General features: G+C 48.0%; 1 long non-coding RNA gene across 1 annotated transcript; it reads right to left on the reverse strand.

The window, feature by feature from the left end:
- Window positions 1-248: 248 nt before the first annotated feature.
- Window positions 249-2,321, reverse strand: LOC146200811 (uncharacterized). The gene is made up of 3 exons (XR_014704851.1): window positions 2,283-2,321; window positions 805-977; window positions 249-330 (listed from the first exon to the last, which is right to left on the reverse strand). It is a non-coding gene; the product is annotated as an uncharacterized LOC146200811 (long non-coding RNA).
- Window positions 2,322-17,750: the final 15,429 nt, after the last annotated feature.

Below are 17,750 nucleotides of genomic sequence, written 5' to 3' on the forward strand. Positions count from 1 at the left end.
ACGTGGTAAGCATGTGATGGCAGGAGTCTCTTCAAAGTGCTCTTGATTGTACTTACAGTGCAAATAATCCTTTCACAGCAAAGAATTCACAGTTGCGATGAAAACTTGTGTAGTATTTCTATTTGAATTAAAATCACTAATACATATTACAAGTTAGACTGTAAACCATTTTAGAAACAAAGAAAATCCGCAATGATGTCGGTTTCAAGTAGGCTTCCTGAATATTCAAATAACAAAGAGAAAACTTACAAATGATACAAACAACATCCAGAGCTCCCGGCTGGTTCCCAATGTTTGCCAAGAGTTGCAGAATGCATACTGTCTGTATATCTACAATAGAAATAAGCAACACAACAATAGCGTACCTCCTTGCAGGTAAAAAGAGACAGCCGAGTTTTGAGGTGATAATTTATTGTCTAATTTAGGAAGGCAAATAAACAAAATTGAAAACATGTAGAGGCACGCAAGCTGAAAGGCGAACTTCTGACAGCAAAAATTAGCAAAGCTTGTGAAGATTTGAATCAAGTATCACCTAATTCTCTGCTACTAGTTGAACAGATTGGAAAAGGCTGCACCATTACAATGGAGAAGAACAATAGGTAATTTAAATTTAGCTAATGCGAAAATTGTTACATATGAAGAAGTGCACAGGCTAGTTATGGTTTTATTATTCTTTCTGATGCTCAGCCATGTTTTTAGTATATCTATAAGGCAATGCAAAATGGCAAAAATGTAGGCATTTAGCGAATAACTGCCAATTAGATAACACATGCAGCAAACAGAAGGAAACAGCTTAATACTTACGCTTCTTTCTCCTTTCACGCATTCCCTCAGAACATACTTCGAGCAACCGGGCAATGTCCTTTTTTTCTTGCACGAATGGTGTCCTTCAAAACCAAGACAAGTGTCTTGTTAAGGCCAATTTCAACTGCCTCTTTGCCGTCCTTCTTGATCAGCATGTTGACGTCATGTAAGAACTACAAGTTTGTGTGAATGGTAGCCATAAAGAATTCATTTTACTCAATGTTTCAAGTAACTGAATATTAAAAATCATTGTACAAAAGCTAAGGCAATTGATGCCTTTGTACATATCTGAAAAAAAAAAAAAAAAGACTGGCATTACAACAAATACAAATATTTACTAAGGTTAGAAAACTGCAAAAACCATCAGTATTTTGCCACTAATCGCCAAACTGCAAGCAATATTAAGGAAAGTCTAATATAAAAAATAAGAAAACAAAAATTATGATCCTCCTTCCCTCAACTTGGCACACGGCTGAATGACAATAAAATATGTAATATATCTCTAAGCTAAGGGTCCCCGCGCAGCTTTAAAAAGTAGGCTTCAATTCTTAGAGACAATCTACAGACATGCATCGTTAGCATATGGAAGTCAAATTGTTTTCTGGGCCCTTTAAATCAGTAAACTGCTTTCAACACATCCATTACAAATTTTTTAAAACAGTAAGTCACAAGTTTGCCTACAATATGCGCACTGTGATGAGCAAAGAAGGTAAACATATGCGACTAAGGCTATGATAACCGCTTCATATGTACATTTAAGCAAAAGACAAAAAAAAAGTAAACATCTGGTCAGAATCAAACTCTGTAATAGCAACATCCGGTACAATCCGCGCTTAACGGCCGCCGAGAACGAACGTAGCCTCCTCGAACAAAAAGTTTAAACAGAAGTGCTGCGGGAGGACGCTCCCCGAGCAGCAAGACGGTGCGCGCCTATGCTCCGAGTAAATAAAAAAAAAAGGGGGGGGGGGGGGGTCGCACCGCTCCGAGTGAAAGAAGATGACGAAGCATGAAAGAGGTTTCAGGAGAGCGAGCGCGAAGTTTAAGAGATAAGGGAGGAGGGGGGAGAGGGGAGTCGAGAGTGCTAGGAGAATTAAGGTAGTACGCCAACATGACCTTGCCGCACGAACGGAAACAGTAGAACAAAACGGAGTCGTTGCGAACTGAGCGCAAGTATCAAACTGTCAAGAAACGAAAATCGTTTCGTGAACCTCCTGCGCGTACAAAATGCAAGGAAACGTAGCACATACATTATTTCTGTTCAAGAAAGTTGAGACTGATGTTGTTGCGCGAAATCTGCGTAACTCGCCGCGACATCTACCACATGTGCGATGTCATTTTGGCAGCCAGGTGAAAACAAGCGCGTCTCACGTTTTCATTTCAGCACATTCTGGAGCGTTCCGGCACAAAAAGACACAGAATGCAGCAATCCGGTAGGACACTGTTCCCACAAAGCGCAATATGCGTGAGAATAGGCTTACCTTTACAGACGATTGCGTCAGCCGCAAAGTACGCTGTCCACCTTCGTATCACCGGCACCGCACCAACCAGTGCGATTTCAGCGCGAGTGCAATGTAGTCGGCGCATATACCTCTTAATCACACAGAAAAAAATATCGTCCATGCCTTCTTCTTTCGAACATCTCAAACATAAAGCGGTGCAGCAGTCCTTCGGCCTGAGCAAAGCAAAAAGAAGCCCGGACACTTGCCGACACGATAAATGCCCGTTTGCGTTGAACACCACATGTAGAAGGCACTACACAAGCGTACACACTTCTGTAACACATATGCATGGGAAATGCAACACATTTCACGAGGGTACACAATCGAAGAAGCACATTCAGCATTCGCCGAAACGTGGTCGAAACGCACCCCACAATGCTAACGGCCATATTGTGAAATTTGAAAAGAGCGTTCGTAGCTACCGGCGGCCTCCTGGCGGTGAAATTTTGTTTCAGTTTCTGTTTCATTTTTAGAAAGCACTGGTGTGTAATTTTAATTTTAGCGTTACTTTTGGTGCTTTATTTAGGTGTTGGGTTATATTAGCAGCGCCGCTTGTGTATAAAAGGCTACGAAGTTACGCAGTCATATACCCCCAGCATGTTAGGTGATATTGCTTGCCCGTAACACCCTAAGGCATATTCTCCAACCAAAGCACCCCTTTGGCATGCAAGAGGTGATTTCCAATGGCTCGAACACCCTAGACTCAGGGTGTAAGGGTGTTCTGAATCAGACAAATGCCCAAAAAGGTGTTTTTGTTTTTACAGTGCTATAGCTCAGGAATGAATATTGTTCATGCCTCAGGAAGGGATCCTTGACTATGTATTCACTACATAAAGTTAAATGCCATCACAATACACCAAATCAAATATTTCTCCAGAAAGCTGGTAGCAATCACGAAAGATCAAATGTTTCCCATTCCCACCATTGAAGAAATGATTTGGAAGGTCAGTGCATCAAAATTCATCTCGACATTGGATCTAATTGTGCGAGGATAGTTGCAGATACCACTTTCGGAGAGAGCCCAGGGATACGCAACATTCGTTAGTCTTTTCGGAATGTTTTGCGGCGGTGCTGAGTTTCGGCTTCAGGCATGCGCCGGCGTTCTGTTTTTCCAGCCTAATGAGTAAGGTGTTTAAAAGTCGGGAAGCCTTTTGTGTGCCTTACCCAGACGATCTAGGATAGAACAAGAGAAAGAAGATGGTACACAGTATGAAAGAGCACTGAACGACGGTAGAGGGGGAGGTTCGAAAACCAAGACGTTTCAACAAGTGGACATGTCCTCGCCTGGGTAACGTGGTCATCACTGGCAGCCTGTGGCAGGGGTTTAAATACGCTTTTGCTTCCGAAGCAGAAGAGCCAGGAAGGGGGAGTAGAAAGAGTTAGGGTAGGAGGTAGCCATATTTTACGACAGCTGGGACGAGCACTTACATGTCACTTGAGTCAGGTGCTCATTAGAATACAAACCGCCGACGTGACAGTCATCATCATCATCACCATCATCATCATCAGCCTGACTATACCCACTGCAGGGCGAAGGCCTCTTCCATATTTCTCCACTTAACCCGGTTCTGTGCTAGCTGCATCTACTTGACCCCCGCGAACTTCTTTATCTCATCCGCCCACCTAACTTTCTGCCGCCCCCTGCTACGCTTTCCTTTCCTTGGAATCCAATTTGTTACCCCAAGCGACCATCGGTTATCCTCTCTTCGCACTACATGCCCTGCCCATGCCCATTTCTTCTTCTTAATTGCCACTAGAATGTCAGTAATTTGAGTTATTTCTCTGACCCACTTTGCGCGCTTCCTATCTCTTAATGTTAGCCCTACCATATTCCGTTCCATAGCCCTCTGGGTTGTCCTCAGCTTAAGTAGAAGGCGTGACAGTAAAACCCCGAAATGTTAAATTGGACGCACAGAACTTTGCTACCTATGCCCTGTCGATGAAAATGACATTGGTGAGACCGCGGTGGTAAAGCATCTCGCGATTTCAACAAAACAAAGGCGTGACGACTTTTCTCGGTCTTTCATATGGGTACTATCGACAACACATACCGCGTTACTTGGAAATTGCTAGCGCTCTTACCGACGCTCTGCGCAAAAGCGAACCTGAGCAGATCGAATATGAAACAACACGAATGAAAGATCCTTTCCAACACGGAACGAAACCCCAACGAATGATCCCGTGTTACAGTCGCAGGATTATAGCTCGCTTTTCACAATCCAATTCTATGCGAGCAACAGGGGAATAGGAGCTAGCTGTGCTGTGCCGGAGAGATGATCAAGGAAATGAATATCCAATACTATACGCAACCAGGAAGCTAATAGCGAGGGAGTATGCATACAGCCGTTTTGAAAAAGAGTGTCCGCACCTGGTGTGGGCGGTACAAAAACTAGCCTGTTACGTATGTGTGACCAAGTTCTTCATGAAAACAGGCCGCTATCCTCAGGGCCGCGCTCTGAGTGATACGTACCAAATTGAGTGCAATTTGTAAATAAATTCATAATAATCAGGAAATGCCAAGTGTGGTCGAGCTTCGTAGGAGAATGCCAGATGGGCGGAGGAAGGGACCTGCCTGATCTGACCTGGCTGGAGTGCACGTCAGGCAAAAATCGACACGTCCTGTGCTGGAGCCGTGCTCTGCAACAATTCTGTTTCAAGCTAATGTACAAAAAAAAGGAAGAGCACACACCAAGTTACCAGATAACGTAAGTCACTGCTTCTGAGCTGAAATAGGAACAAGCGGGAAATCTAGGGTGAAGACCACAAAATTCTTCTTTTCCCGAAAACCTTTCATGATGTTCGTGTGTGTGTGTGTATGTTTGTATAATGAACAATACTCTGTCGTGCGATAGGCGCTCGCGGTTGACCCACCAGCAGCTGCCAGTTCTCTTAGATATTTTTTTTTTTTTTTTTTTTTTTTTACACCAAGACCTGGAGACGTGGAACGCCACTGGCTGGTTGTGTCGTTTAGTCCAGATTGGCTATGTCCTGCCAGAAGCGTCGAGTTCCTGTGGGACCGCCACCAACTTACGAGCCAAGATGTTCGGCACCGCGAGAAGCGACTGCAGACCATTTTCATTTGTGCTCGGCTTTCCAAGCAGGGAGGAGTTGGCACGATCCTGCGCTCATCTCGTGTGCATTTTCGGCCAGGGCCTAAGCTTAGCAGACATCTAAGAGGGAACAGGGATTGCCGCCCACGAGGCAATCTTTCCACGACGGAGACCTCGATCCGTGAAATTCTATACCACAAACATAGACAGTGAGACGAGCGAGTGTCGGTGTTCGCAGCGTCTCCTTTATTATTGTCATGTATATATATATATATATACTTTCGCGGGATCTGCGGTGCAATCGAACCTCGGCGAACAGCGCGTGCTCCAGGCGGACAGCGAAACGACAGGGAAGCCCAGCGGGGAGAGGCCAGCCTTCGGGAGTCGGATAACACCTGGCACCTGTGTACACGCGTGATGCCGGCGGATGCGCGAGCGAACTCTGCACTGCAGCTCACCTCTGGCTTTCGGGATAAACAATAGAGTAGTTGGTTGGTTGGTTGGTTTGGTGGGGGTTAATGTCCCAAAGCAACTCAGGCTATAAGAGACGCCGTAGAGGAGGACTCCGGAAATATAGACCACCTGGGGGTTCTTTAACGTGCACTGATATCGCACAGCACACAGGCGCCTTGCTTTTCGCCTCCATCAAAAAGCTGCCGCCGATGCCGGGATAATAAATAGAGTAGTAAGAAAGGGAAGGCAAAGCCCCATCAACAAGGATTTCGTACTGAGAAGACAGCCAGCCAGGAAGTGCTCTGCTGATTGGAGAAAAAAAGGCGGTGCCCTGAGGAGAAAACCCTATTCAAGTGCGCAGGACTGCGTTGTTGTTGGTCTTAACACATTTGTTGCCGTCTATATATTACTGCACTCTGTAACCGTGTGAATAAAAATATTGTTGATTTTCCCTGAATGATCCTGTCTCCTTTTCTCCTGTGAAGAAACCACCACGAGACTGGGTCGGAACGGCGTTAAATACGAGAGTGAAAGAATTAAACACGGCGCTCTGTTAGATGTGGGACCCTCGGTTCGGCTTTCACTCTGGTCGATTTCCTCAGGTCCAGTCCCAAAGTGATGGTAAGCAGTAGGAGGTTTGGAGGAATGGGCATATGATTACGCCAGACAAGACATTTTACGATATTTATCTACATATTTACAGGATCACAAAAAAGTCAAATGAGAGACATATTGGGAGCGTAAAATAGTGCATATTGAAAACTGATTGTGGGCTGCTTAAGTACAGTCCGTCGCCCACAGATCTTGAGGACTTAATTCAGCTGCTTCCTGATAGCCCAATAGCCGGGTCCCAGCCACTTTTTTGGCTCCGCCGACCTCATGATTCATCACACACATTCTCGCAATCCGTTGGTCTAGAGTGCAGGCCTGTCCAGGAGTCTCATGTTCGACTCGGTCGATGACCTCGGAGAGAATGTTGTGGCTAGAGCACCTGCACGAGCCCTAATTATTTACCCGGGGCCGGCCCGGGTCCGGTAAAAGTTTTTGTTGCCCGCCCAAGCCCGCTCCGAGTTTTTTATATCTAGGCCCGCACCCGGCCCGGGCCCGAAGAAGCTCTGATCTGCCCGGCCAAGCCCGCAAGGTGGACAGGCCCTACTCAGGCCCAAACCCGAGTGCTAGGTCCACATTCGTAAAGTCAAAATCATTTGTTACTGCGAATCTCAATAAAAAACTTTATAACTTAAAAGAAAAATGGAAAAACACTACGCTAATTTAATTACTTTTTCTGGTAACTGGTGATGTAATAAATTTTCAGGTATATTTAGTAATGTAATGAATTACTTTAATTTAGTAATTTCGTAGCAAAAGTATCTAGTTCTTTTCGAAACTGCTTACACAAGTGCAGCTTTACTATTTATAAACAAAACAAGGTATGCCCGGCTGGGGCCTCGAAAGTACAAACGAAGCGCGGCAGTCTTGGGCCAGTGTAAAGGATCAGCTAGAAAGGGCGGAAATGAGGACTGACCTCCTCCAAAGGGTCACCGATGAGGCAGGTATAGCACACGACGGAGTTCTTCAGAGTTAGCACTGAGCAGCACTTTGTGGCACCCCTTAGGTTGAAACGGCTAGGGCAGCGTGGTGCCTGCCAATGTGACGCACAGTTGGAGGGAAGGCGAAAGAATGTGTGTGTCGGGGCATCTGGAGTCTATCTGCAGTTTTGTTCAAGCCGTTTCTTACTTTTTGTTTATGCATCAAGTCTAAAAAGTAATTCCAGAGTAAATGTATTAGTTTTCTCAAATACGTCTAATGCAATATCAATTTTTGGGATCAATAATTTCAACTGTAATTTAATTACTTTTGTGCTATTTCCTGGATTGTAATTGGTAATGTAGGTGAATTTATTTTCACCCCTCCGTGGTGGTGCAGTACGCAGTGATTCTATCACTACTGCGCCTACGGATGCGGGGACCGAATCCCGGCTGCGGCGGTCGCTTTTCGATGGCGGCGAAAAGGAAAGCACCTGTGTGCTGCGCGATATCAGTGCACATGAAAAAACCCTAGGTGGTGGAAATATCTGGTGCTCTTCACTACAGTGTCTCAAAGCCTTCGTCGCTTTTGATGTTAAACACCATAAACCAAACCGAAATCGTTTTCAAAAGTAATTATTCCATGTATTACACTGTCAACGTTTTTCCTGACTTCTTTTTGTCAAGAAGCACAAAATTCTGGCCTACTTTCCCGAACGTATTGCCCTAAAACCCAATGCAGCCTCGCAAAGTTGCTTTTAACTCATGGGAACGTGCAGCAAGGATGCTTGCGACTGGCAGTCGCCTCGCTGCAGGAAAGCAAGAGGCCATGATGGCCCGTAATTAAAGCACCGGCGAGACGAATGCTCTTTCCTTTCTTCCAGAATCAGTAGCCTGCTTCTCAAAGCTCCGTGTAATGTCTATCCATTCCAGCAACAACAAGGCGCAGCCACACGACTTGAACTAGGACAGTACCTAGCATTTCAAATTATTGATTTCAAATACGTCTTTTTGATATCTTACGAGATATTTCAGTGCGTCTGTGCAGGCGAGTTATACACTAAAAACATTATGTACAGCAATGAATATTTAGATTACCTATTCAAATTTGTGATTAGTGACTTTAAGGCGTAATATCATGCTGAAAAAGTATAAACATTAAATGTGAGCCATTTGTTGTCACTTTCCTAGTTAGAATATCGAACGTCCAAAATACGCTTCTGCAATCTGGCTGAGTTGGTTTCCACGCTTTATAGACATCTATTAAATGTCATAGGTTTCATTTTTTGTGAATCAAATAAAGACGCCATTTGCATATTGCTGTTGTAGAAGAAATTAACACGATTTTGGTGGAAATGACATCCTCGCATACGCCGTTATAAACGTGGAATCAGTGAAAACGAAATCAGCGAGCTATGAGATGCGCATTTGTGACACTAGACATTTTGAGCCTCACTGCTGATCAAGAAAATTTAATTGCCGTCAGTGTTGACGGCCTGCAATTTTGCAACATAATGCTAACCCCCCAAAAAATGAAAAAGCTGAATTCTCGATTTCAGTTATTGATATCTTTAATCGTTGAGCTATAAAACTAAATGATGTTCCCTTTGGCGTAACATCCACCTAAAAGAGCGCACCGTCGTATGATTTACAAGTTTGGAAAGATAGATTTCCAATAAATAGTTTGAAATACCAATGATGCTCACCAAGGATAGCAAATTTATTCAGGATCAATGCTTTGGTAAAACTGTTCAGTTTTGTTTCTAGAGTAAGAATTAAAATCCTTTTCGCTGCCCCTTTTGTTAACACCGATGAAATAGGGCATTCGAGGACACGGAACCCAGCGACCATTCTGTGCCCAGTCATGCCTGCCAGATACCACCTGGGGTAGGTATGCTCGTGATTTTTCTTTCAAAACACTGACGACTCCGGGTTTTCAAGAAAACGGGGCTTTTTAACGCAATCACGTTAAAATAACTGTCAGTCAGGAGGCCAGGTTTCTCCAGCGATAACACTGCGAATAAGTCGATGTACTTAGAAGATTGGGCTGGGAAGGAATGGGGGAAAATGCTAAAGACAAAGCCTCTGTAATATCCGATTCGCTCGTGACATTACATTTCTAAGACCTATGTATCTCGGGAGGCGGTCTGCCGCGTAGTTGTGATCAACTGAACACTGAAAGAATGATGGTGTGACAAAGAAATAATATCAAAGGTCCGTTCGTTTCACCTGCACTACGTGAACTGGTTCACGTGGTGTTGCACTTCACCATTCGTTTCAACGATGCAAGATGGCGCCCTCTGCACCACGCCGTTCGTTTCAAAAAGTGCAGACGTCGTGCAGGTCGAGTTCACGAAAAGTTCAGCAAAACTGTGCACCTCCTCAGCGGTCAGTGCCGAAATGGTGCAGCTGCAGCCGCCGCATGAAAGCAGACAACAGCTTGCGCGACGATGGATTGCGTGTTGTGATAAATAGTGAAGCGACCCTTATTCCACTCGTCAACGAGAACGGTACCCGTATTTGCCAAAGAAACGACGACGCGTACTTCAAACCATGTCTACCAAATAAGCACGTGATGCGTTATGGTTCATGCTCACTTCAATCATGATCGAAGTTTGTTATTTACGCTTCGTGCCAGCTGCCGCATGGTGCGCATACACATAGATCGATCGAGGCTGGTTCGCTTCATTGCGATGTGCTGTTTGAAAATTGATCTCATTTAGCATTTTGGCGCCGGTTGATGTGAGTGGCAATATAATTCACAGATAGCCGACCACATATGCGGTCGGCTTTTGTACATATATGCATCGCATATTCATGAATGAGTAAAGAAACATGAAGATTTTCAAGTATACCACATCGCATTAAGTACGTCTTGTGCAAATGCATATATATGCGCCTTTTGCGGCAGCCGGCGATCGAAACGCATATGGTCGTGATTGAATATATATCAGCATACATCACACCACATACGTGTGTCTACTTCTTGAGTATGCGTAACCGATACCCTGGCTAACTCGATCGTGTTCTCGTTGACAAGTGCCGTTTATTACAAAGTACAGGCCGAAAGCATCACGGCTGAATAATGTCAAAACTTCGTTGTCATGTGATATTTGAAAATTCATTAAGTTAACCGGAACGTTGGCATCCGCTGACGCGATATTGCACACAGCCGGCCGCAGCTTGCTGGCGACGCCAAGGCTAGCAGATGACCCGGCCTGCACTCTACCATTCGTTTGTAAGTAGATGGTGCCGATGCTGCACCTGAACTTCTAGAACAGGTGCTGAACGCTTGCGGCACAGCTGTAGAACTTTACGGAACTGGTGCAAAGAGTGCAGCTGAATCTATCAGACCTAAAAAGTAATGTCCCGAAACCTGTGGGATTTGGGCTTGCCACGGCTGCCCTTCTCGCGGCCGTCGCCCGCTCCCCTGTTGTTCTCCTCTTTCCTTTGAGATGTCCGGAAGTCGTTCGGCCACAGCTCCGCCCCTGCGTCCCGATGGCTTATCTCATTGGCGCCTTTCGGCGGGAACACGCCACTCCTTCAAAGGCTGCGCTCGCGCGACCGTCCGAGCGGGACCACAGGATAGACCCCTCCGATACATCGCAATATGCGTACGCTACGGTTCTTGTCTGCCGGCCTTTGTCGGCGCAGACCAGCGTGTACTCGAGTTCGCCTGCTCCGGGTCGTACCTGAGAGCGTAGCTCGAGCCTGTCGATCGTGACCCAACGATCCGCGACAAGTGTACCTTGCGGTGGTTTCCCACTCTCTATCAAAGGAACCCTTTGGTCACCGCAGCACGCCCTTACGTGCTTGCGGCGCGCAGGGGAGCCTTGCTCCTGTCGCGCTCCCGGGTCAGGGTGACTGAGTATATATATATACTAGTATATATATACGTGACGCTGGCGGTAACAAAGGACGTCCCACGTCCGCCGCTATGGCTGAGGGTGGCGCTGGTGAACACTCTCAAGGTTCGTATACAGACAACATAAATACCCAAGAAAGTAGCAGGGGGGACAGCGGCCGATGTAGCTCAGTTGGAAGAGCACCGGACGCGTTATTCGGAGGGCGTGGGTTCGGATCCCACCATCGGCACGTTGTTTTTTCTTCTACTTTCTGTCTAATTATCTTTCCCATAAACATAATACATTACTAATTTCTGCGATTATACAAGTAAACATTAAAAAAAAAAAAAGACAAAGTACCATCCCCAACGCTTTCCTTGGCCTCGCCGACTGTTGGCTTCTTTCCGTCATGTAATTTAACGAGCCCCCTCATTTCCCCTTGATTGATTTGCTTGTAGCTTACGGGGGTCTCGGTTCTGGCAGTCTTGAAGCCATAGGTAGCGTAAGAGGGTTCTAGCACAGCTTTCGCCCTCGCTCTTGATCACGTTCTACGTGACGCTGGCGGTAACAAAGGACGTCCCACGTCCGCCGCTATGGCTGAGGGTGGCGCTGGTGAACACTCTCAAGGTTCGTATACAGACAACATAAATACCCAAGAAAGTAGCAGGGGGGACAGCGGCCGATGTAGCTCAGTTGGAAGAGCACCGGACGCGTTATTCGGAGGGCGTGGGTTCGGATCCCACCATCGGCACGTTGTTTTTTCTTCTACTTTCTGTCTAATTATCTTTCCCATAAACATAATACATTACTAATTTCTGCGATTATACAAGTAAACATTAAAAAAAAAAAAAAAGACAAAGTACCATCCCCAACGCTTTCCTTGGCCTCGCCGACTGTTGGCTTCTTTCCGTCATATATATATATATATATATATATATATATATATATATATATATATATATATATATATATATATATATATATATATTGTAAAGAAGACAAAGAAGAGAAAAACGCTGCGGCATCGCCATCACCATCGCTGGTCTCCGGCGCCCATCTCGCTCGCGCTGAAGCTGTGCCCTGCGGCTGGTAATTCGACCCTGCTGTGCCCGAAGTACTGCCAGTGCTAGACGTTCCAGCCAACCATTAAATCCACATTTCACTTGGTGGAGGTCAATCTGAGGTTCCCTGTACCAATCTCGCCCTGGAACTTCGCAGCAGAACATTGACTACCCCAATGACGGAGCCGACTTCATTGCACCTACCTCCGCCAGTCACCTGCACAGGTGCCGTTCGTCAACGGGACCCGGCTACCTTCAGTGGAAGCAGCGATGACGACGTCGACGATTGGCTGACCACTTACGAACGGGTCAGCCGTCACAATAACTGGGACGACAACCGTAAGCTCAACAATGTCATCTTTTACTTGAGCGACGTCGCTAATCTGTGGTTTCGAAACCACGAGTCGGACTTTGGCACCTGGGCGAATTTCAAGACGAAATTTTCTGATGTCTTTGGCCGCCCCGCCGTCCGAAAACTCCGCGCGGAACAGCGTCTTCGGTCGCGACTGCAGCTGCCCGGTGAAACGTTCACCAGTTACATTGAGGACATTGTTGATATGTGTCGTCGCGTTGACCCGACCATGACCGAGGCCGCTAAAATACGTCATGTCCTCACAGGAATTGATGACGGCGCTTTTCACATGCTCATCGCGAAAGGCCCCACTACGGTCAAGGAAATCTATGACCTCTGTCAAAGCTACAACGAGCTCCGGAGGGAGCGTGCTTTGATTCGCCAGCCTCATACATCACTTGCTGGACTAGCCGCGGAGAGGGAGTCATCTAGCCTCTCTGAAGACATCAAGGCTTTTGTACGCCAGGAAGTCGCGCGACAACTGTCCCTGCAGCCCTATGTTAAGGAGTCGTCAACAACTGGCCTTGTTCCGGAGCTTCGCCATGCAATCCAACAGCATGTATCTGAAGTCCTCCCTAATCCTGTTCCTCAACCAGCTCCGGTCGCACCTTCAATGCCGTTACTCACGCCCACAGTTTCATCGTCCGGCGTTGCGCCTCTGAGCTACGCTCCAGCATTCGCGCCGGCTCCTCCTGAAGTATTGCGCCGCACGTATGCCGAAGTCACTTCAAGTCCAGCGCCTGAGCCAGCATATGCCTATGCTTCGCCCCCTATGCGGTCGGCACCAACAGCTTTTGCTCACCCCTTGCTTCCGACACGATCTCCATGGCGCACATCAGACAACAGGCCTATTTGCTACCACTGCGGCATCTCTGGGCACACTACACGCTACTGCAGGCGCCGAATAAATATGGCCTTTGCTGCAGAGCCTGCGCCACCTTATTTGGCCCCCCAGTTCCCAGTCCCATCTGCTCCTCCAACAGCACCCCCTGAACCTCCGGACTTCCGCCCTCGTCGTTCGCCATCACCACGCCGCCGCTCCATTTCGTCAATGCGCCGACGACCCGCTACCCAGCCGGAAAACTAACCGCCGCAGTTCGCGAGGCACGAACTGCGTATCCGACCGAATTTCAAAGTCCTCGTCTTAATCCCGCGAATGTTATTCCTGTCATCGTTGAAGGTGTTCATACTCTTGCGCTCGTCGACACCGGTGCCGCTGTATCAGTTATCAGCCAAAAACTCTGCCGCTCCATCCGAAAGGTGACTATGCCTCTCGAGGGACTATCGCTCCGTACCGCATCCGCTCACAGTATACAGCCGACAGCTATCTGCACTGCTCGCGTCGTCATTGCTGCAGCCTTGTACATCATCGAATTCGTCGTTCTCCACACATGTTCTCATGACGTCATTCTCGGCTGGGATTTCCTGTCCCAGCATCATGCTATCATTGACTGCGCCAGTCCTCAAGTAGAGCTCATTGAATCGAGTGATGCACCGTCTGATGCCCTGCTCCACGAGCCGTGTCCTTGTTTTGCGACCAAACTCCTCGTAGCACATGACGCAACCATCCCACCCGTTAGCGCTGTACTGGTTCCCCTCACTGCCTCTTTTACCACCGCCGCGACAGTCCTCTTTGTGCCCTCTAACGTTGTCTGCCGCCGCCGCCACGTACCGCTGCCGTTTGCCGTCCTTGACATTAAAAACGGCGCTAGCACACTTCTGGTAGCCAATCCTCTTCCGTCTCCCGCTATGTTGATCGAAGGGGAGTGCCTCGGCCGCATCGAGCCCGTGGACCTTCTGTTCACCTTTGATGATGTGTCATTCCCTGTTTGCCAAGTTGACGCCCTGACTCCAACTCGTGTGGCTTCAGATCCGCTACAGCGGGACCTTTTTGACCATTCCGTGGACAGCGCTCTAGAACCGCGCCACCACGAGCAACTTCTTGACCTTCTACACCGATTCCGCGCCTCCTTCGACATTCCGCAATCTTCCTTGGGCCGCACGACGACCGTTTCCCACCTCATTGACACTGGCGTTCACCCACCTCTCCATCAGCGGCCGTATCGGGTGTCCCCGACTGAGCGCCGTGTTATTGCCCAACAAGTCGATGACATGCTGCAACGCGGAGTAATTAGAGAATCCTGTAGCCCACGGTCGTCTCCTGTGGTCCTAGTTAAAAAGAAGGATGGCTCCATACGATTTTGTGTTGATTATCGCCGCCTCAACAAAATCACTCGTCGTGATGTGTACCCCCTCCCACGAATCGACGATGCCCTAGACTGTTTGCAAGGCGCAGAATTCTTTTCCTCACTCGATTTACGCTCCGGGTATTGGCAGGTGCCCATGGCAGAGGCGGATCGTCCTAAGACCGCCTTTATTACTCCAGACGGACTATACGAATTTAATGTTATGCCATTCGGACTCTGTAACGCCCCAGCCACATTTGAAAGAATGATGGACACTGTACTGCGCGGCCTGAAATGGAACATCTGTTTATGCTACCTCGATGATATCGTCGTCTTTTCAACCGACTTCCCGACCCACCTGACTCGACTTCGCCAGGTCTTCACCTGCCTAACCCGCGCCGGTCTTCAACTGAACCTCAAAAAGTGCCGCTTTGGTGCCCGCCAGCTCACAATACTCGGACATGTTGTGTGTAAAGATGGCGTTCTGCCTGATCCTGAGAAGCTGCGCGCCGTCGCTGACTTTCCGAAACCGACCACTTTGAAACAACTGCGAAGCTTCGTGGGCCTCTGCTCGTACTTTCGTCGTTTTGTTCGGAATTTCGCAACCATCATAGCCCCCCTTACACAGCTCTTGAAAGGCACCCCTAACCTCTCCTCTTGGTCGCCAGCCTGCGATGATGCATTCGCGACACTGCGCAATGTTCTGACGTCACCACCAATCCTTCGCCATTACGACCCTACTGCACCTACAGAACTTCACACCGATGCCAGTGGTGTCGGCCTCGGCGCCGTCCTCGCCCAGCGCAAGCCTGGCTTCTCCGAATACGTTGTCGCCTACGCAAGCCGTGCTCTCACCAAAGCCGAGTCCAACTACTCCGTTACCGAAAAGGAGTGCTAAGCAATCGTGTGGGCTGTAACGAAGTTCCGCCCTTACTTATACGGCCACTCCTTCGAGGTAGTTACAGATCATCACGCTCTCTGCTGGCTCGCGTCTCTCAAGGATCCGTCTGGCCGTCTCGGGCGCTGGGCTCTCAGGCTTCAGGAATACGACATCCGTGTAGTGTACCGCTCTGGCCGCAAGCACTCTGACGCCGACGCTCTTTCCCGGTCACCGGTGCGCTCGCCTAACTCATCGTCCCCTCCTCAAGCATTCTTGTCAGCACTCACCATTGAGGATATGCCTTTCGAGCAACGACAAGGTCCTTGGGTTTCTAACCTGCTGGATATCCTTGGCACTACTTCCGCGGCTACGCATCCTCGGGCACTCCGCCGACAGGCCTCCCATTTCGCCATTCGGGACGGCCTTCTCTACCGCAGGAACTACAACTCAGACGGCAGAACGTGGCTTCTTGTCATTCCGCGCCACCTCCGCTCCGAGGTTTGTGCCCACCATCACATTGACCCTCAAAGCGCTCATGCCGGCGTCCTCAAAACCTATGATCGAATTCGTCAGAGGTACTACTGGCGGGGAATGTACAATTTCGTACGGCGCTACATTCGCTCTTGTACCGCCTGTCAACAACGCAAGATTCCTCGCCACCCCGCTGGCCCTCTCCAGCCTTTACCTTGTCCAGCTCGCCCGTTTCATCGCGTGGGAATCGACCTTTATGGTCCGCTACCATGCACTGCCGCTGGTAATCGATGGGTCATCGTCGCAGTCGATCACCTGACCCGTTACGCCGAGACTGCTGCACTTTCCGCGGCGACAGCCCGAGAGGTAGTCCATTTTCCTCTACACCACTTCATTCTTCGACACGGCGCCCCTCGCGAGCTATTGAGTGACAGAGGTCGTGTCTTTCTTTCCGAAGTAGTTCAAGAGCTCCTGTCGTCTTGCAAATCGAGACATCGGGCTACAACCGCCTATCACCCGCAAACAAACGGCCTCACGGAGCGCTTCAACCGTACGCTTGGGGACATGCTCGCAATGTATGTTACATCTGAATCGGGAAGCTCCAACTGGGACCAGGTACTGCCATTCGTAACGTTCGCGTACAACACTGCCACCCAAGCAACAACTGGGTTTTCGCCCTTCTTTCTCTTATATGGCCGTGGACCATCTTGTACTCTGGACACAATTTTGCCATACCATCCAGATGCCTCTGAGTACAGTGCTTTGTCAGATATTGCACAGAAGGCCGAGGAATGCCGTCAGCTTGCTCGCACGTTTACCTCCAACACTCAAGGCTATCGCAAAGATCAGCATGATACCGATACCCCTGCTCCCACGTTCCTGGCCGACAGCTTCGTTTGGCTATGCGTTCCTGCCACCAACAAACTAGACACCAAATACCACGGACCTTATCGCGTCTTGGAACGCACATCCCCTGTGAACTACGTCATCGAGCCAGTCACCCCTTCTTCCGACCACCGCCGTCGCGGCCGCGAGGTTGTCCACGTTAGCCGCCTCAAGCCATATTACAACCACCTGGTCGTCTCTTCTCCCTGAGTAGCCAGGATGGCGACTTCTTCACGCGGGGCAAATGTAAAGAAGACAAAGAACAGAAAAACGCTGCGGCATCGCCATCACCATCGCTGGTCTCCGGCGCCCATCTCACTCGCGCTGAAGCTGTGCCCTGCGGCTGGTAATTCGACCCTGCTGTGCCAGAAGTACTGCCAGTGCTAGACGTTACAGCCAACCATTAAATCCACATTTCAATATATATATATATATATATAAATATATATATATATATATATATATATATATATATATATATATATATATATATATATATATATATATATATATATATATATATATAAGAAGGAAAGAAGCCAACAGTCGGCGATGCCAAGGAAAGCGTTGGGGATGGTACTTTGTCTTTTTTTTTTAATGTTTACTTGGATAATCACAGAAATTAGTAATGTAATCTTTTTAGTGGAAAGATAATTAGACACAAAGTAGAAGAAAAAACAACGTGCCGATGGTGGGATCCGAACACACGATCTCCGAATAACGCGTCCGGTGCTCTTC

This window comes from Amblyomma maculatum, chromosome 2, assembly GCF_055883805.1.
Source record: "Amblyomma maculatum isolate TAMU_Amacu chromosome 2, ASM5588380v1, whole genome shotgun sequence".
NCBI classification, from domain to species: domain Eukaryota; kingdom Metazoa; phylum Arthropoda; class Arachnida; order Ixodida; family Ixodidae; genus Amblyomma; species Amblyomma maculatum.